The sequence below is a fragment of the Lagenorhynchus albirostris genome, chromosome 14 (genome assembly GCF_949774975.1).
Source record: "Lagenorhynchus albirostris chromosome 14, mLagAlb1.1, whole genome shotgun sequence".
In the NCBI taxonomy this organism is placed as follows: Eukaryota; Metazoa; Chordata; class Mammalia; order Artiodactyla; family Delphinidae; genus Lagenorhynchus; species Lagenorhynchus albirostris.
Genome location: NC_083108.1, coordinates 60,872,983 through 60,899,029, shown reverse-complemented (window position 1 = coordinate 60,899,029; position 26,047 = coordinate 60,872,983). Strand labels below are relative to the sequence as shown.

Sequence of the window (26,047 nt, the reverse complement as noted above, 5' to 3'; positions counted from 1 at the left end):
CACACGTACAAACATGCACACACACATGCCTGCACACGCGCACCTGGGCGCCCTCCCGGCTCCTCTCCCGTAGCACAACCTGCAACACTCAGACAAGCTTTGGCCTCCAGGCCTTTGCACAGAGCTCCCTCGGCCTAGGATCTTCCCAAATGCCATCTGGGCCGCTCAGGGGTCCCTGCTCAAATGCCGCCTCACTGAGGAGGCCTGCCCTGACCCCCAGCCATGGAAACCCACCTTATGTTTAACAGTAGAGGTTTTGAAGTTAAAAGAATCAGGGGGTTTTCTTCTAAATGTTCTGTTCTCATCTCGTTACCTGTGAGCATGTTTGCTGGTTCAGGTCACTCTGGCTAGAGTAGCGCACATCCTGTTCCATCCCAGCCACGAATGGAAAGACAATTTTGGACGTGGCTGCGAGAGCAAACTCCACGGCTGGAGTTCTAGGCCCGGCTCTGCCCCAGGCAGCCGAGCGGCCCCCAAGCAGCCCGGCCCTGTTTGCACCCGGCCTCCCTCTTCTGTGCCCGGGAGAGCCTCCCCACACCCCCTGCCAGTCTCCCCACTGTGGCCAAGAGAAAACAGTTCATCATCCACTGCACAGTCTCAGGAGGGGAAACCCTTAGCCAGCCCGGCACCCAGGCAGCTCTCCCCCACTGCACATCCCTCCCAGGGAACCAGGGGACCCCTCCCATGTTCATGCCCTCCCGGCTCTCCCAAGGGGCAGGTCCACCTTTACTCACAGTACTGCCTGGTCACCACGCCCCCCCACCTGACGGTCAGCTCTGAGGTAGGCTGAGCTCACAGAGCGTAAAGGGACAGGTACAGCCCTGTGCCCAGTCAAGAAAGTGTGCTCATTCCTACAGAAAATGAAAACGTGATAGATTCTGATCAGCAGGGCTTTAGAAGAATATTAGAAAGACTATTCTGAATTCCAGGGTGTTCTGTTTTCGATGAATCCATTCCTCTTTCCTTCCTGCCTGCAGGATTTACAGGGCAACACACCACACCTCCCCTTACCAGTCATAATCAACCCAGAGGAATCTGCCTGCTGAAAACAAATCAGTCACAAGAAAGATGTCTCAGACACCCTGATGCCAGTTTACCCTGCAGGCTTGGGAATTCCTTCACAGAGTGGGGAAAAGGAGAAGAAAGAAAGGGCTTTAAATATCCCTCTTTCTAGATCCACATTAGTCTCTAAAAAGAAATGGAGGAAATGACACTGTCAGTGAAGACCTGAGCGTGTTCCTGCTGAGATGGCAGAAGACACAGGAGGCTGTCTGCCTCCCCCACAGAGGCTGCCTCCGGTCAGGGGAGGCCACTTCCCCAGGATGGCAGCTCCCTGAGTCCACGAGGCTGCAATGCCCATCGCTTCTTCCTTCCTTCCGTCCTTCTCCTATGGCACCGACAGTGCATCCAGGCGGTGCCCCTCTGGGATGGGGCCCAGGCCAGAAGAGGCGGTGGCCAGGAGCGTGCAGGCCAGGACCCTGGGCCCTGGACCCCCGGGTGCACATTGGTCTTACACCATCTGTGCCCTGAGGCCTCGAGGCCCAGGCAGAGGTTTGGAAAATGAGCTAAATGCCAAGACACAAAATAAACAGAAGAAAAGCCTGACAGGACTACACGACACAATGCCAGGAGCAAGGACAGCCCCTCCACAGACCCCCCTGCAGACCCCCACCCCCCATGCAGGGCCCCCCCCCAACCCCGCCTGACTCACACACCAGCCCATGGCATCGCAGTTCCTTGCCCCATGTAGTTCAGTGGTTGCCACACGCCTCATGATCGTCCAAGGCTCCACCCTGTGGGGTGTGGACCCAGTCCCATGAGGACAGTGTGACCCACACTTATGTGACAGATGCTTCAGCATCTACCCATTAGGAACTCCTGACACTTCAGATGATTAAGTGTAGACGCCGGGCCTTGTCGCCCCCTTCCTGATGCACTAGGACCCACCAGGTTGGGTTTCCACCCACAGTTGCAACATCAGCAGGGCCTGCAAAAGCGCACGGTGGGCATCCAAGGCCCCCGAGGCCAGTCCCCCAGTCAGCACAGGGCTGGGGTGCTGCCCAGGTCCCCAGCACAGTAAGTGACCACAGCAGGGACGAACGCACATCTGCAGATGAGCTTCAGCAATGACATCAGCTTTTCGTCAAACTTCATTCACAACAGCAGACCTATTACTCCATCAACACGCACTGTTCCCTGCTGGAAGACCCAAGTCCCCTTCAGACTATCCGATTTCTATGGATCCACAAGAAAAGCATTCTTTTCAATTTGCCTTCTTTGGTCACCAGGGCTGAGTTTTCATACAAACACTAACTTGCCTTAAAGACCAGTAAGAAAAGCGTCTGGCCTCCTCCAGGCACTGGGCACAAGGTCTGGAATTCCACAACTGGGTAAAGGAACTGTTACATCTCCTTAAAATGTAAATAACCCCAAGGGATCAACATTGATAACACTATCGCTATTACCACCTTGGTGTGAAGTAGCTTAGCAGTTAAACCTATAGACCTATTTACTGATAGGCTGATAGTTCATTCATTCACTCAACAAACAATTACCAGATAATGCTAATGGGGGAGATGTCTGTGTCAGGCACCAGCCAATAACTGGGAAAAAGCACAAGAAAAAAGGAGCACATCGGAGCAAGGGCATCAGGGTGACTTAGGGATCCCCGGCACCTGGGGAAGGTGGGCACAGAAGCCAGGCCACGGTTCTCCCGTTAAAGAGAGAACCTCTCCTCTCTGCGCTGAGGTCTGGCGCCTACAATCACACAACTTGAGACAGTGGAGTGACGTGGAGCTGGGGGTGCTCACGCCGAACAACAAACGTAAACTGAACGTGGCAAAGGCTCTGGAGTGAGGGTGTCTGCCCGCAAACCGTGCTGCTCGTCCCTCCCATTCAGAGCATTCTTCCTGGAAACTAGCTGAAAGCAGGGAAGGATCCGACCTGGTTCTCACTTCAAGGTGTTTCAGGAGCAACTGCAGAGCATGATGATGTGTGATGACACACGAGGAGCATGCGGCCAGGCACAGACTCCACAGGCCTCCTGCGCACACACGGGAAGGGCACCCCTGAGGTCACAGTCACTCGCTTGAGGCCAGCTCGTCCAGCAGGACATGATTACTGATGGGGACAGAAGTGAGATAAACCACATGCCGATCGCAGTTGAGAAAGGGGACCAACTCGGACTCACTGCTCTTCTCTACATTCAGTTTGAAATTTTACCGTAGTAAGAAGTTGAAAATAAGACGGTTGGAAGAATGAAAAACAGCAGTGGCTGAATGCCACACACATATGGGACTGAGTCTGGGAACAGAGAGGGTTTAGTAGAAGAAGTGGTTAAGACCCAAGTAAGCCTGTGCCGCTTTGTGCCTTGTGACGCAATCACCATGGCCTGATGTGGTATCAGGCGCCAACATTGAGGGGAGCTGGGTGAAGGGTACAGAGGAACTCTGCATCGCCTTCGCAACTCCTCTGTAAATATACAATTACTGCAAAGTCATTGATAGAAAGCTTTAAAAAAAAAAAAAAAAAGCAGAGGCGTAATGGTAGAAAGGGAAGGGATGTGGCTTTTAAAACCCTGCAGCCATCCTGAAAACATAACCCATAATTCCTACTACCTCCTGGCACCTAAAAGGCTGCCCAGGTTGGGGACTTCCCTGGTGGTCCAGTAGTTAAGGCTTCACCTTCCAACGCAGGGGGTGTGGGTTCCATCTCTGGTCAGGGAGCTAAGATCCCACATGCCTCCTGGCCAAAAAACCAAAACATAAAACAGAAGCAATATTGTAACAAATTCAATTAAGACTTTAAAAATGGTCCACATCAAAAAAAAAAAAAATCTTAAAAAAAAAGCTGCCCAGGTTGGAATCTGAAAGTCTGTGTGGTGAGAATGGATGTGTTTCCAGTTACGATGTTTGGAGACCTTGGGTTTCCCTGGGCCTTTTTCATCCTGAGTTTGTCATCATTGTACCTGCCTGCAATGAATAAGCAGTTGCTGTTAGGAAAAATTTTTAAGAGCTTGTGGATAAAAAGGCATCACAGACTTTCAGGAACAAAGCTAACCTAGTTTTTAAAATCTCGACATCACTTGTGATCTACCTGCAGGACTGTTTAACCCTGAGGGTTAAGTGCAAATGTTTTCATTTCTAAGTGTGACTAACAGAACATCAGGAGTGCACCTGGGCCTCCGAACAAACTGGCCAAACACTGCACTAGGAGACGACAGTCCCTAACACAGCTCCCTCCACGGCTCAGCTCCAGAGGCCAATTTTCCAAGTCACTGACAAAAACGGGGATTCTGTCACTGTGGATCACGTTTCTTTACAGAACCCAGCCCGCTCTTACGCCTAAGCCAGCCAGTCAGCAGCGGCCAGCTGTCCAGCGGGGGCTGAGGCATTTGTGTTTTGCATTATGTGGGGGACTGAAGGGAACACCTTACAGACACCTGACCACAGATTTCTGCAAGTGGTTCAGACACGGCCATGGGAGAGCCCACACGTGTCCCAACACAGGGCTGCAGAAATGCACGAGTGTGGGAAGCGAAGTTCCCCGGGGCCAGCTGTTGGACACAGTCTGCTCTCAGCATGGGCAAAAGCACGCAGGGCTTGATGGCTATGACGGCCACGACCTCAGGACTCTCTGCGGGTCACCAGCACAGTGTCCTATGCAGTGAGTTCTTCAGTGAATGCTTAACGGTGATTTTAGACGATATGGGTTATCTGGATTTATCGTTGTTCACGCACTTTAATTAGCCTCTAAAAATACAGGGACCGACCTTCATGCCCATCTTTGTTCACACTTGAACCCATTTTCAACAACGCATTTTTAATTCGCTCTTGAGCATCTACTTATACAACTGCAGGCACCTACCTCGTAATCCAGGCAGAACTACTCTGTGGCAGAATAGCCACAGCTCCTGGGTTCTGGGCCCCTTCCCGGTCCTCCCAGCCAGCCCCACGCACCCTGGGCAGAGCTGTCAGGGCTCGGTCCCTCAGCCCCTGTGGGAGCCTGGCTCCCATCCCACCTGCAGGAACTCTGCTGAACATCCCTCCTCGGGAGGCAGGCAGGGCAGATGGGGCAGGCACTCAGCCTGAGCCTCAGTTTCCTCATTTGGAAGCAAGGATAACGACACTTGCTACCCGTGCAGTAAGCATTTGGCCAAGGCCCGTGTGAATGTTAATTAGGGGTAGTAGTACTTCCTGCCAGAAGAAACTCAGCAAAAAACTCAGGTGGCCCCAAAACTGACATGGCTTAAATCCAACGCGTGGGCCTGTCTCCCTCACTGGCCTGTCTTACCTGAAACCTCCCACAGAGACTGGCACTGACCGAGGACCCACCAGGGGTGGGCTGGGTAGAATCAGGCTGGCCCCCTCCCGTGGTGGGGCCATAGTACAGTCAGCCCTGCAGGGTGTGGAACTGCAGGGGGGCGGGTACAACACGGGGCTCTTCCTGGGCAGGGAAGTAAACGCCCAACACCCTTACCCACACCTCCCCTGAGGCCCTGACTCGGGCACAGCTCCACTTACGGGACCCCCAGAGTCCACCCAATAAAGTGGGGGGGGGTCCACGGAGGTGAGCCAGCGACAGCACTGCCCCAGCACCTCGTGTGCATGAGAGGAAAGCCCCCAAAATGAGAAGGTCCAGGGGACACGGATAATTCATGAGCTTTCATTCTTTTGTTTCCCCAGGATGCCTAACAAAATTGCTAGTGAGGCATATGATACATGCTTTCTAAAAACTTATTAAATGTAACCTTAAATGAACACTCCAACCAGTTCTACAGAATCCCAACCACAGGGTCCACCCGTGAGCTCTGCAAGAAGTACAAACTCCACACAGGAGCACTCACACATAAGGCTTGCTGTGCGTGTGCGCAACTGTGTGTGTGTGTGTGTGTGTGTGAATCTAAACATATACATGAATGTATGCGTCTGCATGTGTGTGTACGTGTGTATCAGGAAGACACCCCTAAGCTTTTGATGGCAACTCCTGACGGTGTAAAAGTGATTGTATTAACCACAATACACTCCATGTGGACCAATAAATAATTTTTAAAGATTTCAAAGGTTAATTAGTAACTATAATAACAAAAAGAGGAGAATGGGCAGGTAATAAAGAAAACTGGGGCCTTTACCATAACATCAATTTAATTTCTGGCAGTTAAGTTTAATAAGCGATAGCTAGCTAAGTGGGTGGACTGGATGGATGGATGCTGACATAGTGTCAAGGGCTGTGCCCATATTTTGTCTCATTGTTCCTCCACACTGTCTGAGAGATGGTTTTATGCCCAGTGGACAGTTAGTAGTGCACCCAAGGTTAAGAGCCGGAAGGTGGCAGAAGCCAGGACAGTTGGCCCTCAGCAAGGCGGCCTCGCCCCTTAGAAAGTCCAGGTGTAAAGTGGTTGGGAAATTATGAGCTGCTGGGATCAGACACAAAGTGCTCAGATGTAAAGGGCAGCTCCAAGCCACTCAAAGAGGGGCTTCAGAACAAGGGGTGTGGGGACAAAGACACAAAGGTGAAGGGTTCGGAAGAGGGGCCGCCAGACGGCAGACGAGGCCTCACTCGGGGATGGGGGCTGGGGCTGCTGCTCCCTGAGCAAAGGGGGGCGACCGGGGCTCCGACCGGATATCAAGCCAAGTGAAAGGCCAGAGACTGAACTAAACGACTTGGAAAGCTGCTTTTATTAGAGTCAAGTAAAACACTTCTTCTACCTACCACATAAAAGACATCTCTGCCACAACTACCATATTTTAAAGGTAAAATACTAACAATCTCTGTATCATTGTTCTGAAAGATCCATTTCTCAATGAAAATCATTAGGAAGTGCTTGAAGGTGCTTCTGCATCTGAATAAAGTTATGAAGCTCCTGCCTGCCTCTCTGTGCCCCCACCCATCATGATCAGACATCACTAATCACCCAAACAGTTCCAGGCCTGAAACCACAACACCAGAAGGAATTAAACGGCCTCTGCATCTCAAACTTCAATTCCTAAACTGTAGAAGAAATGTGAACTGGTGCTGCGGTGACCTGACATTTCCTTCTCTTGAGTAAAACTTGAAATACCAAAATCCTAAACAGAATTGTTTCAATGGACTTTCCCAGACAGTCATAAATAAAGGGTTCCTGCAAGTCAACATGTCTGAAGTACTTTGCTTATTCAAACTCATATTTTCTCTTCCCTAAAACCTTCCATCTTTTGTTACGATTTTAAGTTTATGCGTATTTTTGTAGCTATCTTTAAATCACTCCTAGCAGAAGCTGGGCGTGCACAAGGAAATCAACAGAATGCCACCAGTGCAAGAGGGACAGGCCAAGACCTCCGCAATGCATCCTCTAGAGACACGACACGAGCTACTCCCCAGCTAGACTGCAGGGTCTGAGCCCTATGCCCACATCAGAGGGCGGCAGGCCACAGGAGCCTTTCCGGACATCTGTCTCCTGCAGGTAGCGGACGGGACGTGTATACCCATCCATGTCCCCAGAGCCCAGCCTACCTCTGTGGACATGAGAGTCTGAACCATGACCCCTGCAACATTCATGTTAAATGACAGTAAAATACGGAGACACAGCAGACAGCAGGTGATCATCTCTGTAACCTGGGCCCCCAGTGAGAGTGCTCAGTAAGGTCCCAGGATACCAGCCTCTGGAGGCCCGGTGTGAGGGGAACGGGGGCCAGGACGGAGCAAGGCATCTGAAGGAACTGCCCCTGCTGGCACCGACTTCGAAGGGACCCCAAGGTTCCGAGGGTCGCCCCTGCACCTGCCCACCAGTCGGTTGGGGTGAGAAGCTGCAAGCCTGGTTGACCATCAAGACCCAGAGACAGCAGCCTTTTGGCAGGAAGGCCTCAGGGCCTGAATCCACCGGCTGCTTGCTCTGCTCCTGAGACACCGTCTGACCACAAGGAAGTCAATTTTGCCAAGGTTTTGCCACCTCCATCCCTGGGTGGGATCTCTGCCCCATGTGAATTCTCTAAGTATCAGAACCTCTTCGTCAGGTTGATGCTGGATGTGACACCTGCTGGGACTCACCCCTGAGGAGCACTCAGGATGAGCTCGCCAACCACAGACGGCGGGAAATTACACAGGACCCGCTGTGGCCCCCATGGAACTTTACTGTCCTTGGGTCGCTACACATGTGAGGTGTGAACAGGGTTACGAAGGAAGGAGCGCGGACCAGGTCTGCCTGAAGCAAGGCTGATGCTTTCTTTGGCAGAAATCACGAGAAAACCACCATTTGCCTTGATCCCCAGCGCTGGCCGTGTCTCCTCCATCTGTTCTCCAGCATCTCTGCAAACACACTACGCGCCAGGCCCTGCGTCGGGTACTTGGAATATAGAAGAGGGCTCAGAGGTCGTGGTCTGTGCGGAAGGCAGGTATGAGAACAGTCAAGTGGGAAACAACAGTGTGAGCAGGTGTGCACACACACACTATGGTCAAACTCTGAGCACAGGGGAGGGCAGGGACATGCTGGCCTGGGATGCTGACATGGGGCACCTCATGGGAAGGGGCGGGGAGGCAGCACCTCCCAGAGAACGCAAAGGAAGGTGGGGCGGTGGGGGGGAGTGAGAGCCTGCAGAGGGCACGTGGGAGGGGCCGGGCCAAGGAGCCTGCACCCCCAGCACCTGCAACTGGACCACACAAGGCCGCCCCAGCTGCTCTGCGTGTAAATGAACCTGTGACCTCCTAGAACACCTTCCTTGGCCACGCATGGGACCCGTCTCCATCACTGAAATGGGTCTGGCTCGGGTCTTTCAAACCACTCCTCTTTAAACACAGGGCAAGGCTGTCTGGAACATGGCGAGGCCGAAGGAAGATTGATACCCTCTGAGCTCTCCTCACCAGCCCACTAGAAGCAGCCCCCCAACGCAGCACACTGGGGGGCGGGGGGCACACAGGGCTCTGGAGCCCCACAAACCAGCGAGGAAAGCGAGGCATCCCCACCCCACACTGGGTTCTAAGGGTAAAGAACGCAGTGTGCAAAGAGAGCACAGCCTTTCTGAGACTATTCAAAGCCCCCTGGACACCAGAACTTTCATTTGCTCATTAATACCTATAATTCATCCTAACTAATCAAAATTCATACTAAGTAATTCACCAGCTAATTAGAATTTACAAGGGCGTCAATGCCATTCAGGGCAGCTCATTTAGAAGCCACCAAAATCCTTACACAAAACATGGGGGAAAAGGAGAACTGAGTCTGTTTAAACTTCTAAGTGGTCCCATCAATACTCTTTATTCCCTCAAATCCCATAGCCCAGGAGGCTGTTCTCCTGGATTAGCTGCGTCAACATTTCCAGTCCCTGCTCCCCTCCCCCAGGTCCCCCCCGCCAGCCAGCCAGTCGAGGACACACACCTTTCATCCACACTCAGGAGCTGTGCTGGGCAGCGCTGGGTCCACACTCCTAGTACAGGCTCGGTCTCAGCCCCACCCCAGAGGTCTTCTTGTTCGGTCTCTGCAGGACCCTTAAAGTACCGCACCTTGGGTATGCATTTCCACAGATGGGAACCTGGTCGGTGGGCCCCGCGCCGCCCCCTCGCACTGCCCGCTGGTTCAAGGTCTCTCTCACTCACCTTTGCTCTTGACTAACCACCAACTCTGAAACAACCCAGTTTATCACGGAAACTCAGCAAAGATACAGAAGTCTTCCTTTTGTGTGAAAATCTGCCGCCCAAATAAAGAACTCGGCTCCATCCAAAGGAGCTTCAGAGACGGACATCCAGGACTGCAGGCAAGGCAACTCCAGTGTCCTCCCAGGTGAGCAAAGGAGGTACCGACAGGACGTGACACATTTGGGGATGAGCCAGACAGCGGAGTCTCTGCCTCTCTGTGAACTCAGCAGGCGTCCTCAGAGTTCTGCCTCTGGTCTCTGCCCCAGATAATGACAGAAACCCTGGATCCGTCCCGTGCTTGAGTGTAAACGTGACCAGAAGCCCCTCCAACTAGGGAAAGGCAGATACTGGGAGCCTTGTCATGTCTGCACCTCCCAGCAGTTCCTGGGGTTTGGGTGGGTTTCCAGAGCACGTGCTGCACGGGCAAGGATGGAGCACGAGCAGCTCCGCCCCGACACCCGTTTTTCCTACATAAACAGCCCAGGAACCGGGGCTCTGAGGAAGCAGGCTCCCCGGGGAGCACTAGACTCCACGGCAGCTGCTCATTTTGGAGACAGATCTTAACAACATGTGACCTTCGACAAGTTGCTAACGTTCTCTGGGCCTCAGTGCCCTCATCTGTAAAATGCGAATGATCGTCGCACAACGCAGCCCCACAAACGAACAAAATCCATCAAGAGAAATCCTGTGTGGGGAGTGCTGGGGGGAGGCTGGCACGGGGCTCTCAGTGGGGAAACTGAGGCCAGAGGTCTTGAGTGACTGGTGCCTGAGCCAGGGTGGTTGAGCAATAGTGTCCACTGAAGGAAGGGGCTGGGAGCAAGAAGCCACACTTCCTGAATGTCTTCCAGTTGCTTTTCCCATTAAAGCAGAATCACCCTCGTTCCACCAGACCCTGCGGCTCCGAAGGAAGTTACCACGGCGTCTCCAAGGCAGGAGGACAGGGCATGCTGGCCAGTCCCTGCCCCAGCCCGTCGGTCACCACGGCCTTCCTTTGTAGATGGCGTCTAGACGAGAGGAGTGGGTGCCACCAGGGCATCTGCATGGGGAGGACACCGCGGAAGCACAGGACCAGCCGATGGCAGGACATGGGGCAAGGCGCCTCCCACAAGCCCAGTCCCCAGTCCCTGAAGCAGACGCCTGAGGGTCACGATCACCCCACCTTCCGGGCGGGGGAACCGGAACTCAGCCGGACCTAAGACCACACCCCACATGGACAGCAAGCACAGCTCCAACACAGGGGGGCAGGGAGTCCCCCACCGGGGCTCTAGGACCCCCGCCTCCAACCTGCTCATTAGCCTCTTCCTCTGGGGCAGCTGTGGACGCCCCTCCCCCTTCTCTGTGTCGCTCTGCCTTGCTCTCCCTCAAACAGGAAACAACTTTACTGCTCGAGTCACGACGTCCCCACCGTGACCCAGGACAGACACTTACAACCGTTTCTCTAGATCAAGGTGGGACCATGTTGGTTCTGAGCAGCTGCGGGAGGGGTGCAGATGCCAGCACGGGGGCAGAAGCAGCAGCTAATTCTATACCCACACCGGACGCTGGGCACCCACTCAGGACGCTCCAGCAGCGAAGATGGAGTCTCAGAAGGCAGGCAGGGCGGTCTCGCAGGTGACCCCAGTTGACCCCAGGCACAGAGCAGGCAGAGGCTGCTCTTAGATCAAAGCCAAATGGTGATTTGAGGGGAAAAGATGGAATCATGATTCTGCATGTAATTGTTTTCACATCAAGGAGAAAGTCCGCTGTACGTAGGGCGCTGGGGGCACGTGTGGTGCCAGATGGAGCCGCTCTCCGTTAGAGTAAACCTCACCGTCCCCATAGCAACTCCCTCCATGCTTCCAAGATGCTTAAAAAGACACACATCACATTGTTTTCCACAGTTTTTCAGAAACTGACTTTTTGTTCCATGGCCTGAAGAAATCAAGTTCACTGGTGATTTTCTTGCTATAAAAAAGATCATTGTAGCAAATACGGAAAAGGTAAAAAGATGGGATTTCAAAATCTCCCTCGGGGCTACAATGGAGACATCCATTTTTAAGGTCCTGGTGCATCTCCCTGCAGCCTGTTTTCCAGAGGAAGGCGCGTGTGCCCGCATCAGTCCAACCAGATTCCTGATGAAGGCAGAAAGTGAAGATGGGTACTCGAGACAACCCACCACCTCTGGTCGGGGCAGGACCGCAGATGTGTCCCCTGGACGTGGGGAGACCCCCACCTCACCACAGGCACAGCTAGTGTGTGGTGACACATCACACGGGCTGAAATCCATCAGCGGAAACGAACCACAGTGTTACTTGCCACTAACTGGAATTTGTCTTATTCAGGATTTTTTTCCTTGTTCCACTAAATACTTAGTTTTCACATCCTTGTGGATTTTAAATCCAAGGCAACAAAACACAACTCAAGAAGACGTATCTAACACCAGAATAAAAGCACAGTCAGGTGTCTGGAGGATGAGTCAGGCTCCCAAGTACCTGTCAAGGACTTAGTCTTCTTTGAAAAGATGGAAAAACAACGCACAGATGATAATTTTCTCTACTTTGAACTTTTCCGGATCCCAAGAACAGAAGAAGACAGCTAAGGAGAACCAAGAAAATAATAAAGACACTTTGTCTAAAGGGAAAATCTCTACCTATGATGATCTTAATAAAGTTAACAAGTCTGATGATCTTTTATAGTTTGATTAATTTGCTTGAAACAAATAGATAATATTTCATTCGTCTGCAGTTTATCTGGCCAGCGGGTTAAACTGGCGGGGAGGGCGGGGAGGGGAGCGAGATCAGGTCAGGCAAACAATCGCTTCTCTCTCGGGTAGGTCACTTTGGGGGAAAATGGTAAAATAAAAGTTAATGTAGGTGAGGAAACACCTGAGGGGCGAGGGGAGGGGGACAATGTGGATGCTGAGCTGTGCCAGACCCCACTCAACCCCCCAGCCTGCAGCTCTGCTTCAGCCTTTCCGGCAGGACCGTGTGTTTGCAGGGAGGCCCGGCCTGACCCCTTACGACTGTGGTGGGACCCCCGGTGCCCACACTGGCCCCCAGGAGTTGCCGTCCTGCTGCGTCCAGCACGCGCTCCGCAGTCCTGCACTCACGGTCCTGGGCACCTCCCCCTGCACAAACAGAGGAAACCAGGACAGCGTATGGGCAGGATGCCCAACAGACGCCTGAATGAAGTGAGAGACAGACACACAGCCCTGGCGGGTGGGTTTCAGCAGCAACCACAAGGCCCTGTGGGTGAAGCTGGATGGTGAGGAGCCTCAGGGGATGGCGGCCAGACCCCCGGGCCAGGCGGAGCAGCCAAATCCCAGGTTCCCTGGCCCGGTTCACACGGCCGCTGGGCTGAAAGCAGACTGTGTGGCGGGGAGGCGAGTGGCCAGTCGGGAGGCCCCGCATGAGGCCATGGAAGGGACACACTGAGCTACTAGCGACGGTGACAAGTGACCAGATTTGGGGGAGCCCAGGAGGGCTCCAAGATGTGTGTGTTAATCACTGGGTGGGGAGGGGCAAGTACATGGCTCTAGACACAGGCTTGGAGATCCCCACTGGGCAGTCGGGCATGAGTGTGAAGTCAGAGTCTGGGGCAAGAGCTTCCACATAATACAGAGCCCACTTCAATCCACACAACAGAATTCTAAGCTTTCCAGGCGTGGGTGGGAGGTTCTGGGGTCAGAAAGCTTCCCCACTGACAGATGAGGGGGAGACCGCACTGAGGGCCACTCTGACACCAACCCCAACTCCTGGCCACATCACCAAGCACCCAACCACGTCTTGTCACAAAGCAGTTGTTAATAAAACCACGCCAGAGTCAGTGGCAGAGTCAAAGAAAGGAGGGCTCAGATAAGGGGCACTCGGTCCCCCCGCCGGCTCGCCAGGCTCTGCTCACTGTCCCCGTCACGCCCGCCAACCGCCTGCCCCCTTCTCTCCACAGTCACCACTCCACCCAACAGCAGAGAACATCCAAACAACACAGGAGACAAGCGCCTGGCTCAGCAAGGAGGGGCCATCTTGCCCGCACCATCCTTCAGGGTCGGGCCGTCCCCCGAATGCCCCGTGGGCTGCTGACCCTCTGCAGTAGTTACTGATCCCACAGACTCAGTACCCCAAGGAGGGCGGAAAGCACTTCCTTCCTGCCTAAACCTTTGAGCGACACCTACCCCTCATTAGTGGTTTAGTGGGTGTCCAAGCAGGAGACCCTGCAGCCTCTGCCTCCATCACCAGCTTGGGACACACTTGGACTCGGGGAGAAACATGGCACCTCTGGGGACTGCAGACGAGAGAGCAGAAGACTGCAGAGCAAGCGTGGCTTCCGCCTGGGGTCCAAGAAGGGGACAGGACGCATGGTGCCCATAGAAGAGGAGAACTGAGTGGAGAAGAACTGCCGGAGGCCGAGGCACAGGGGAGGCCGGGCACCGTGAGGGCTGGGGCTGCCTTATGTCACCTGAAAAGGGCCCCAACGCAGCACGAAAACTACTCTGCTAGAAGCGGAGAGACAGAACCGGCAGTAACTTGCATCCACAGCTGAACAGACGGACACCAGGACAGCAGCCACGCCATGTTAGGGAAAAGAAGCCAGGGCTGAAGGACACTGGACACACTGCTGGACGTCGGCTCCACTGCGACCGCCGGGCGACACTCCAGGTTTGCCAGGACCTGCTGTAGTTTAAGTGCCACAAAGGGCCACCAGCACACCTTCCTCTAAGAACAGAGGTGAGAGCGGCTGCCCCACGCACCTCGCCTCACCCCATGTCTTTTTCTGCACAACCACGGGGAAACGACTGCTCAGCACAGCCCTCAAATGGCCTTGTACTTCTGAGTCTGACTAGTGTTTTGCCCTAACCTCTCAAAATCATGCTGCCCAGGTTCCTGCCCATCCAGCAAGCTGCAAAGCCTTGTCCCTTCAAAAAACCACCCGCCGTGCGGCCTGAACGACTGCCAGCCACCTCTTCCCAGGAGGTTTTGCACATTAAGATACACTCTGATTTGAATCCCACATTCAGCAAACAGCCGCATTAGAGATCAATTACACTTCCACATGCGCTTCATTATTTGTTTGTTCCTTAAAGCCAAGGATCATGAAATTAGATGCTGTCTGTGAAGAGCTTTAAAAAGTTAGTGTTTTGCAAATAGAAGCCACTACTGTCACCATATGAAAGTGACAAGCCTGGCCCCCTGGTGTGAGCTGCGTGGAGCACGAACATTTTCGCATTTTGTGAAATGTGAACAAGTACCCAGTACTGGAGAGCTGAGGCCAGGACAGGGCCCCCAGGGCAAACAATCAGGTGTCCCGAGGGACCCATTTCTCTTCACCGACATGGCTGGTTGATTCGGTTTTCAGCAAAGATGGGCAGAAACTTTGCAAGAGACTCAGTCTGCCAACCTCTCCGCAGCACCACGACTGTCCCCACTGGTGACAGTGACGGCGCCTCGCCGCACACGCCTCCGAGTCCCACCTCTGCTCATGCTCATCCGCAAGCCCTCTTCCTGCCTCTCCACCCTCCACCACGCAGGTCACGGTCACGGGTCAAGTGCCACTTCTTCCCACCACCTGTGCCCCTCCCCCGAAAGCCCCCTCTACTGCCACATCAGCCCAAACCCACTCCCGCCGCCTGTCCAGATGGGGTCTCACCAGCAAAGCTCCAGCCACAACCCACGTTCTGCCTGGGCAGGACGAGAACCAGCGTTTCTCGGCCTTACAACCCAATGTACTCACTGACCTGCTCCACTGAGTAAATCATCTCACCTTCTGGACGGTCAGCTCTCGACAAATCTGTCCTGCCGGCACTGCACATTACCAAATCGCGTCAAAATCTGCCCGGCTCCCACCGCCTGGAGACTCAGGAAAAGGGGCCACACACAGGAGCCAGGGCTGCAAAGTTGGGGGAGGGGCCATGGAGTTTGTGTTGCCAGCCCTTACACACGAACCACCGCACAGGGTTCCCTGCGCCCTCCCGCAGGGGTGCGTTAGAGCCCTAAACACAGGAGCCACATGGTCACTGTGGACCCGCGGTGCCAGCCCTCCCCACCACAGCTGCTCCCTCGCGGCAGGTCCTGAACACGCGGTCCCGCTGCCAACAGTGGCCCCAACTGTTCACACACGTCCTCCTATGAGCAAAGAAGTGTGGGCAGCACACACGGGTCATGCGTACTTGATTATAAACTACACACGTGAGGACGGAAGCAGGGCCCCGCACACACTGTACTGAGGTTTACGCCCTTGTCTGTGCCTTCTAGACCCCAGCGTGCACAGCTCTGAGAGCCCTGGACAGGGGAACCCTCTCCCTGCTGTCCGCCCCGCAAACCGGTCTCTGGCCACCTCTCAGCCCAAAGCCAGCCTCTCCCTGAAGTCTCCTAGGTTGCCCAGAGCGGACCGTGTGCTCGGACATCGCGGGGCCCCGTGGAGCAGAGGAGGAGGGGAGGGAGGGCGCGTGAGGCCGTCAGAGCTCATAGGCCCAGCGGCCTTTGTCCCCCCCTCCCCCAGGTACACAATCTTTCCCGATGAACGAACGGCTCAGATGGCATTTCCCGCTCTTAAACCCAGGGCTTGGCTACAAGTGCCTGTCCTCACTGCTGGCTGCTTCCTGTGCCAGACTACTTGCTCCTTGAGTCCTGGGGGAAGGAGCGGGGTCCCCGCCTCACAGGCTGGGTGGGTGCTTCCCAAATGCTCCTTTGACTGGAGGCAGCCACACTTTACCGAGCTCTCACTGAGGCAGCGCTGGGCCCCTCCCTGCTGGTCTACATGAGCCTTATCTCGTTTGATCCCCTGCAAACCTAAGAGGCAGGAAAATGGCTGTTTTAGGGAAGGGCAAACTGACCTCCCCAAGGTCACAAGCCTTCCAGGGGCTTGGCTGGGCAGGGGGGCTGTGAGCCACAGACAAAAGCAACCCCCTTACAGCAAAACTTTCCTCAAAACCAGGAGGTGATGCGTATGCGCGCTATGAACAACAAATCCCCTTGGGCGGCTCAGGCCCACACTACGGCCCTGATGCTGCTTCTTTGGGTGGCCAAGGACACAACGGGAGCCGTTCCCTCAGGCACATAAATGTGCCCCAATTCCTAAAATCCATTGTATGAACCACGTTATAACAATAAAAGCGTGAACATTCACACGAAGCACTCAGTACAGAGGTCCATCAAATAACAAAATCTCCAATCCACGGAACAGCCAACTTCTTTTATCAGAAATAAACACTATGTTTTCTCTGGACTAAATTTACTACATAAGTTATATAGTTATGACTGTGTATATATATTTATTATTTTTACATTACTCTTCAGATTAAAAAAAAAGTTAAATCCCAGGACCTACCTCTAGTTTGGAAGTAAAAAATTGTGACTCTTATATTTAAATACCAGTAGGATGAAAGCTAAGTTCTGAAGGGGGCAATATTTATCTTAATAGACAAAGTAATAGAAATATAATAGTTCAACCAAGCCATCCAGCTGTAAACATTACCCAACCTTGAAATCATGCTGCATTATGTCCAGAAAGGCCCTCTGTTCCAACTGGAAGATTCCAGCATTCTATCATCCTGCTGAAGGAACACACCAGGTTGGATTAAACCCAAGTGTGTGAGCCGCGCACACACGAGCCAGCAGCAAACAACGCGGAGGGACACAAGGGGTGTCAGCAACCTATTCCATGACATCTATTCCATGACCAACTCCCTGGGAACTCCTCTGCTCGCTCCACCTCCAGGGCTTTGGCCCCGTCTGCCCTGCTAGCCACGTGCAGGGTGTGTTTGCACCTGGAAAGCGTGGTGTGGCTGCCCACATGGCCAGCAGGGGGACCAAGCAGACAAGACAACGGCCAGGGTGCTCCCCACAGGCTGTGCCTGGAGGGCCGGGGTCACTCACCCAAGCACCAGCGCCCACCTGGGCCCCTCGGACCATACTCTCTGCTCACCAGGCCACGCCCAACAGTGCCGGGCGCTCCCAGCATGCACCCCGGGGCGTGGTAAGCACCCACACCTGCCCCAGCACCGACGAAGGTGTGTGTGACCAGAACAAGCTAATTGGGGCTCAATTACCTCAAGATGCAGGTGTCATGTCTTGCTCCCTCCAGCTGTTCCCAACCTTTCAGCCAAAAAGACTGCCTTTCGAGGAAAACAAAACCAACTTTAGTTAACTGCAACGTACTGAAGATACTGAGATGGTTTTCCTTCTCTGGAGCTTCCAGAGCAGCCAGTGTGGGCGCCAACACCCTCAGGCTGGAAACAGAAGTCTGCGAAAGCATAGAGGGGACCAAGGGAGAGGCTCCCAGCAGAGGGCATCCAGGCCAGGTGTCTCCCGTCAGCCATCGAGTGAAACAGTAAGAAAATGAATTTTATGTTGGTATCCTTGGGCAAAAGGCCAGGGAAGAGTTTGATCTCAAAAAGCGATCGCTGAGAAGGGAGAGGAAGGACTGAGGGAAGTGTCACACAGCTCCTCAAGCAGCTGCTGCCGAGCCACCCCTCCCCCACCTCATCCCTCCACCCTGGGCCCACGTTACCCAGCCGGTTAGGGTGAGGATGTTGGGGAAAGACCAAGCATAGTCTTTGGCCATAAAATCCCGTAATTTTATTTTAAAATGTATTATTAGACTGTTTCGTGCCCTTAACCTACCTGAGCAGGTTTAATTCCAATTTAAAATAGCACAAAGTTCTTGAGTACATTTAATTCCAATTTAAAACAGCACAAAGGTCTTATCTCCATGCTGGAAGCATCCACTAAAATCACTGCATCTGCCCACAGCAAAGCTCTAGCAACAGCAAAACTCTCTTCACCTGTGTATCCCCAGATGCCACGCCCTGATTTTCACAACAGAAGAATGGGAAGAAAAATTTAAACATACCATTTCATTGCCAAACTTGAAAAGATTTTTTTCATAACAATATTCAGCACTGGCAAGACTACAGTCACCCCCGTGTCCGTGTGCAGTGTCCCAGCCTTTCTGAGAAGCAACTGGTAATACTTCTGGAGGAGCCTCTAAAAGTTATACCCACCACCTCCTCCTTGAGGAAGCTATCCAAAGGACGTAATCAGAATGTCCAGTGCAGAATTATTTATAATAGGGAAAACTGCTAACAGCCTCAGCGTCCCAAAACGGGCTTAGAAAAAAAAAAACAATATAACCACAGAGTAGAATTTAATAGTCATCAGCAGTGGTATTTTTGGAGAATATTTAAATTACATGAAAATATGTTCAGGATGGAACGTTAAGTTTATAAAAAGTATACAAGTTTGATGCATGATTTTATAATTAAGTCTGGAAAGAATCTACAAAACTGTAAATAGAGGTCATCTCTAAAGGTAGTGGAATTATAGGTAATTGTAGTCATTTTTATTTTCTTCTTGTTTCTTTTTTTTTTTCCTCTTCGTTTCATAGTTTCCTAATTATCTTCAATAAGTATATAATCAGGAAAAAAAAGGATTTCAGAGACTAGATCCATGACACTGGTTTCAGCCAGGCCTGAAAGAATCTCTGGAATAAAGTCAGTTTCAAATAGAGGGTGAAACCCGGTCTAGGGCCAACCCGGGCCCCTATATGCCTGACAGGGGGACCAGACAGGAACTCTCCCAGGCCAGTGCAGCCCCCAACGCAAAAGAGCACCCGTCCAACCCCACCCCAGGGACCAAATTAGACAGAGGCCCACCAGGCCCCACAGTGTGTGGCCACCACAATCCCCTCAGAGGGGATGGCATCACGCAGCCACTCAGGGGTGTGAAGAGGCCAGGTCCCACCTGCTGCCGTGGGAAGGTTTGCAAAGGGCTGGGGAGCCGTCTTGCAGGACCCTGGACATCTGCACCTCCTGGGGCCTCACTTCAGGCCCCATAACCTCAAACACTTAGGTCTGTCTGGGATGAACACAAGAACTGCACGCAGATACATGTGGTTGATTAATCCACGCCCCCTCGGAGTGAGATAGAGAATCTGAGAGATGTATCATCTTTTCATTTCACCCCACCTTCAGGGACTTGCTGGATCCTGCTGAGCCGGGAGGGCCTGGGCTACCTCAGTCCAGCCCCGCAGGCCTCGGGTACCCCTCGGAAGACAGGACCGACATCCGACAAACCTCACCCAGAGAAGACCAGCGGAGGTGGTTCCACAGAGCCCAGGACCACAGGCATCAACTCTCTGGCTGATTCCTCCTGGGATGACGAGGTTCAACATGGACAAAACAGAGCCACCAATGGCCCAATTCTTGAAACCAAGGCTGTGAGCACAGGCAGGACAGGCACAGGAGCAGGGTTTAGAAATGGGGGTGGGGCCGGGAGGTGGGGTGTAAATCAGAGCCATGGACAAAGGTAGGAAAGAAGGAGGAGCCCTGGGCCCTGCTTGGGACGAGGAGAGACTTGGTCTCCCTCCGCCGGCCGTGAGTGGTCCCTGAGGAAGGGCCAGCCCCAGGGTCACAGCCCAGGCCCCAGCGTGACGTGGCCACCTCCACCTTTGCTCACGAGACAGCGATTCTTCACTCCGGCATTTCAGGCTTCTTGCTGCCTGTGTGCCAATGGCATGGTGGCGGTGCCCACGTCCCAGGGCTGCTGGGGGGCTTCAATCAGCTAATATAACGCTAAGGACAGCCTGGCACAGGGGCGGTGCTGCTGTCGCTCTGACCACTGCCCGGGGGAGCCCTCCCGAGCACGGCCTGGCCTTCCGCCTTTGGAACAGTGGGATTTCACTCTCGAAATTCCCTCCCAACTCTGTGCAGAGGCTGCTGGTCCCAGGGCCATGGACCGGCCACCAGAGGCCCAGTCCACTTCTGGGGAACCAAGGAGGCAGCACTGGGAGCCTGCAATCCACAACCCCAGGGATGGGGGGGCACCTTGCCACACCCCACAATATGGCTGGATAGCAGGGTGGGGGGGTAGGATGGGATGGGGCCTTTTTGCAAATTGGACAGAGCAGGCTTACTTCTTTTTTGTTTGTTTGCGTTACGCGGGCCTCTCACTGTCATGGCCTCTCCCGTCGCGGAGCACAGGCTCCGGACGCGCAGGCTCCGTACGCGCAGGCTCAGTGGCCATGGCTCACGGGCCCAGCCGCTCTGCGGCATGTGGGATCTTCCCAGACCGGGGCACGAGCCCGCGTCCCCTGCATCGGCAGGCGGACTTCTCAACCACTGCGCCAGCAGGTAAGCCCCCAGGCTTACTTTAAAGAGAAATTCTAGGTCCATTTAGGGACCATGTCGCTCACACCCACCCAATTCCTAGCCAGTCCAGGCTCTGAATCCTGTCTGCACAGAGAAGATCCTGCGAGTCATTTGGCCAGGGCCCAACTTAGGAGGTGGCTTTGTAATACAAGCACTGTGTCCGCCAGCAACTAGAGCAAGACCATTAAGTTCATTACACCTGTCACTCTGCCAGCTGACTATCCACACGCCAGGGATGAAAGTACACTGTGCCCAAGGAGTGTCACCCAGCCCCCTCCCAGGCAGCTCACACACTTATGTCAGACAATTTGTTCTCAATGCCTGCACCTGCAGAAAGAACAGCAGCCAAAGTTTAGTTTCATCGGAAGCTGGACCCTGGATGGAAGACGAGGTGCCATGTCCCCTGATGCAGAGGAGGGGAGACATGGGGGTAAGGGGCCATCGAGAGGCAGGGCCACCAGGCCGGGAAAAATACAGAGCTGCTCCCTGGATTCTGCCGCCTGCAGCCCTGGCGAAAATAAAAGCAAGAGACACACCCTTTTCGCTTCCAAAGCAAGTCACAGAATTCCAGGCAGCGCGCAGAGACCTTCCACACACCCACGTACTGCACATCCTGCATGCTCCTGGGTGCCCAAGGCCCTGCCCACCGCTCACAGCGGTAATTTATTTATCCCCGTCATGTAACGTTAGCAATCTGTCTGAAGCTTGGCAAGCACCAACTTGCACTGTCATATAAACTGTCTGACAAACTTAAAGTTTCATAAGTGCTTCTTTTTTCCAGCAGACAATAAAGCATCATAAGAAAAAAAGTTATCTCCTTTTCTGTTCCTTTTCTCTCTTCCTCTTCCAAAATAAAGGCGGGTGGGGGCAGGGCTGGGAGAGAAAGAATGGGAAAAAAAGAAAGCCAACCACAAAAGAACTCATGCAAACAGAAATGATCCCTCAGCAGGATTCTAAACCTTGAAAGTCTCAACACTTTTCCAATGCCAAGGAAATGAGTAAATGAGTGGGGGAGGGGTGGCACCCGTGTCTGTTGGTCTTGAGGGGGTGCAGAGCAAAATCTGCAAAACAAAAGTACGGTCATTAAAAATTAATAAAGGGTGTGGACAGCAGCCTCCACCCGCTTCTGCTCGTGGGGATTTGAGCCAGACACTCTGCGTCCTCATTAAGTGGTGTCTGGCAGGCTGCCGGGGTTTTAGTGGGTTCTGGGAATGCCAATATATTAACCAGAGGACTCTTTGCAAACCCTTTAGAGTTTTTATTCTAGAAAAGTCAACCATTTGGCACAGAGCAGCCTTATTTTTGTCCGGGAAAGCGCTCTGCTGCCAATCAAGGGAGAAATTATAGCTATGTTCTTCGTAATTTCCAAGACCTATCTGGAAAACAAGCCTGGTGGAAAGAAAAGTCCTTACAAAAACAGCTTAAAAGGCCAAAGTACCATTTTTAGTGGAAATTCAAAGAAAAGCAATCCATACTCAAATCACATGGATAGGAGACAACACAAACATTATTTTCAAGTCCTCCTATGATAGAGAGAAAAACAGTATTGATGGGAAATACGAACCCAATATTTCTACAGCAATTAATAGTACAGGTGCTCACCTGTGTCCCCTAGCGGCCTAAAAATAAAGCTAATAACGCCACCAAAAAATCTCCCTAATACATGGCAGGTCTTGTGGCCTAAATTTTCAGATGGAGTCAGAAGCTATACATTGCTATTTAAAAACTGAAGATTCACTTTCCATCACACCCATGGTATAGGTCACGGTGTAACTCTAAGCTAACAAATCCCATGTAGGCAGAAAGTCACTTTGACATGAGAAAATACTGGCTTCCAGGAGAGTGTTCTGTGACCTAAAAAAGGAGGGGGTGGAAGCAGGGAGAGAGGGCACTGGGGACCCCGTAGCATTCCACACCGTTTACATTGAATAGCCACAAATCTATATGAAGTACGTCAAACGTTTCTAAAAATTTTCCAGGTTAACATGGAATGATCTTTTCATTTCTTTCTTCCTTCTCTATTAACTCTCACCCAAAAGAACAGACACATCACAGAGACGCCATAAGCCCAGACACAGAAGAAAGATAGGAATAAACTTGCAAAGGGCCGCCAGGAAGATCTGAACAGTCACAGTTGCCAGTGTCCCTGCCCTGAGCGCTGAGTGGTTGGTTTTACGTGATGACAAAAAGCCATGACCTCCTGCCCAGACCATGGGGGTGACTGCACAGGGATCTGGACAAGCTTAGGGGTTTCTGCTGGACCACAGGCCAGGAACCGCACCCAGGGCACTAAGTCACCGTCACCTCCCTATGCTCCTGTCAGGCTGGGAGGCAACCCTCCAACAGCCCTGAGGAAAAGCCAAGCACGTCCCAGGAGATGCGGGCCGCTATGCCAGGCTGCTAAGTCAACCCACACTGCAGCCCAGGCCCAAACTGTAAACACCTCTGCAGGCGGGCGGGTCCTGCTCCCAGCGCCAGGCAAGAAAACTATTCTTAGAGCACTGTCAGCATTGGGGGGGTGGGAATAAATATTTGTCTATATACTCTGGCAAGTGGGGGCAGGAGACTTTGACTCAAACAATACGCCAACAAATGGGCACAAAATCCCTTAATAAGCAGCTGGCACTGGCTGGGTTCCTCTGCAGGACTGTGGTCATGCAAAGGGCCCCAGAGAGGATTCTAGAGACAGCCCTAATACCTGCTGGGAAAAGCCTTCTCCATCGTAAATACAAGCCTCCACAAACTAGAACCACAGCCAAGACTCTTTCGAGGGTAACAGCAGAATGTTAAGAAATTAGAGGGGGCTTTTAAAATAAGGGAGGAAGGCAGCTACAAGTCCATTGCAGCAAATCCCTTACTGGCACTTACAGTCTCAGCCCTAATTCCTAACAGTGTGCTCAATGTCAATAGCAAAGTGAAGCTCTTAGAAGAATTAAGCTCTCAAAGATAATGAGGAATATACCCCCATGTTTTAAAAAGCACTTCTTTGCAAGAGCCATCAAAGAGCATCCAAGGATAGGAAACCAACTATTATAATTCAATACATGTACATGGATAATAATCAGATCTACTCCTTTGTACAATGACTCAAAATTTGACATGACCCTTCACTGAACATAAAGAACATGTTCAAGAGAACAGTGCAGAGTACAAGGGCAAATGTACAGGTGACAGCAGAAGCAATATAAGTCCTGGTAAGACTAAACACTCCTATGCAAATGCAGACCTGACTGGATGCAATGGCAGTTTCTCAGTGCAGATCCTCCAGGACCTGTCCTGTAACTCACACTGTCCTGCAGCTTCAGGGGAGACAGACTAGGAGAACACCCTCTTAGCTAGCCAAACAGGCGGAAGGACCATTTTAAAAGGAATCTTCCTGGTCTAGCCCCCAGGGCTGCACCAACCTCCATGCCAGCCACAGGACCACATATTTCCAAGAGCCAGGGTGGCTCACCATCGCCACCCACCTCCACTGCAAGAAGCCTACTAACAGCAGCTCTGGAATCAACACGGTGCAGCTTACCTCACCTCATCCCACAACACCTACACACAGTAGGTCATCCAAAAATATTACCACCATCATAACTAACATTTAGAAAGCAGCACTGAACTACAAGCGAAGGGTCCAGGAATGCGAAGTTGCCAAAAAAAAATTAGAAAGGAGAAGGAGAAGGGAGTAGATGGAACACAGAGAAAGAGAAAAGAAGCAAATCAGGATTATCCAATTTTAGTTAATTAAAAGAGTCTCTGGGGAAAACAAAAATTACGCTAGTTTATGTGTCCACCAGCACTCAGTAATCACTCCTGCGTCTGGGTCCCAGCTCGCTACGAGTTTCCCGCTGTGCCAACCCGCGCGCGCTCACCCGGGAAGCGGCCCGACCTACCCGCCTTCTCCAGGTGCCACCCACCCCGCCGCGGTCCCCGTCGTCCTCCAGAAACCTCCGCCTAATCGGAAGCCTCCTCCTTTACCAGTTAAAAAAAAAAAAAAGTTTAAAACCAAGGATTTGCCCTCGGGGCCAGCGCGGCGAGCTGCCCAGCACCGAGCCCAGGTCTCGGGCGACGCACTTACGGGGCGCGCCTAGCCCCCGGGGGGCCGGCGGGGGTCCCGGGAGGCGTCCTCTGCGCTGCGCCCCACAGACCGCACAACAAAGGCAGGGCGGCTGGGCTGGGTGCTCGTCGCTTCCTGTTTATTCCGCCGTGAGGGTCACAGAAATTCTGCCCACGCCCGCTTCCTGCGGGCTCGGGGCTCAGCCTGAGGGCCAGCGGCGCCGGGACAAGCTGCTTCCCAGCCGCCGCTGGAGCCCCTGCGGCCCGCGCCCTCCTCAGCGCGCGGGGTGCCCGGGACGCGGGGTGCCCGGGACGCGGGGTCCAGGGTCCCGCCGCTCTGCGCCTCCCTCCCCGCAAACTCTGGCAATGCCCGCACAACCTGCCCGCAGACGCCGTCCCCCGCCGCGGTGGCGCACAACCGTGCGGGGCACCGGGAAGCAGACTGTGCGGTGGGGACCGCCCTCCTGCGCCCGCCCCCGGGAGCGCCCCGGGCGCCGCCGTGCCCACCGCGACGCCGCCGGGACTCGCGGGGGTGGGGGGCGGCCCGCCGACGGCTTGGCTCGCGGACGTCCAGTTCCGGCGCCCAGTCCTGCCGCTCGCGCCCCCGGTCCGCGCGGCACCTAACTTGGCCGGACGCCGGAGCTCTGGGTCGGCGCTCACCTGCGGCCGCGGCTCTGTAGTGAGGCTCCCGGCGCGCGGGGCGCGGGGGGGCTGCTTTAAGGGCCGGGATCGGCCCCGGCTCCCCGCGTTCCCCGCCCCCTTCCACGCTCCCCGGACGCTCAGCCGGCCTGGCGGCGGCAGCTCCTCCCCGGTTCGCAGGAGATTCCCGGCCCGGCCGGCCGGCCGGCCCGCTGCGCCGAGCAGGGAAGCGGGAGACGGTGCCGCGGGTGCCGCCTCCGCCTCCGCGCCGTCTGCCTCGCTGTCCGCCGGCCTCTCCGCTCTCCCCATCCCCCTCCAAGCTGGACCGGCGGCGGCCGGGCGGGGGCGGGGTGGGCTGGCCGGACCCCGCGCGGGCCGCGCTGACCTCCGCGGGCCGCGGGCACCGAGCTGGGCGAGCGGGCGCCCGGGCCGCGGGACCCCCGGCTGCGCACGCGGCTCGGCTCGGCCTCGCTGGGCGTGCGCCCACCGCCGGCCGGACGGGGAACTCCATGCCGGAGCCGGGAGACGACGGCGGCGGGGGGAGGGGGGGGGTTGCGCCGCGGGCAGCCGGCCTCCTGGCACTAGCTGAGATGCACAGTAGGGCTGCAGGGCCTTTAGTGGGACGGATGAATC

The 26,047-nt window shown here is 53.9% G+C and overlaps 1 protein-coding gene across 1 annotated transcript in view; it reads right to left on the bottom strand.

Annotated features, from left to right (window-relative positions):
- The window catches only part of LDLRAD4 (low density lipoprotein receptor class A domain containing 4), a 311,146-nt gene extending 285,411 nt beyond the window's left edge, over window positions 1–25,735 (bottom strand). Inside the window, 1 exon segment of the mRNA XM_060121625.1 lies at window positions 25,436–25,735. The gene's annotated coding sequence lies outside the window, so the exon portion shown is untranslated.
- Between the last annotated feature and the right edge of the window lie 312 nt (window positions 25,736–26,047).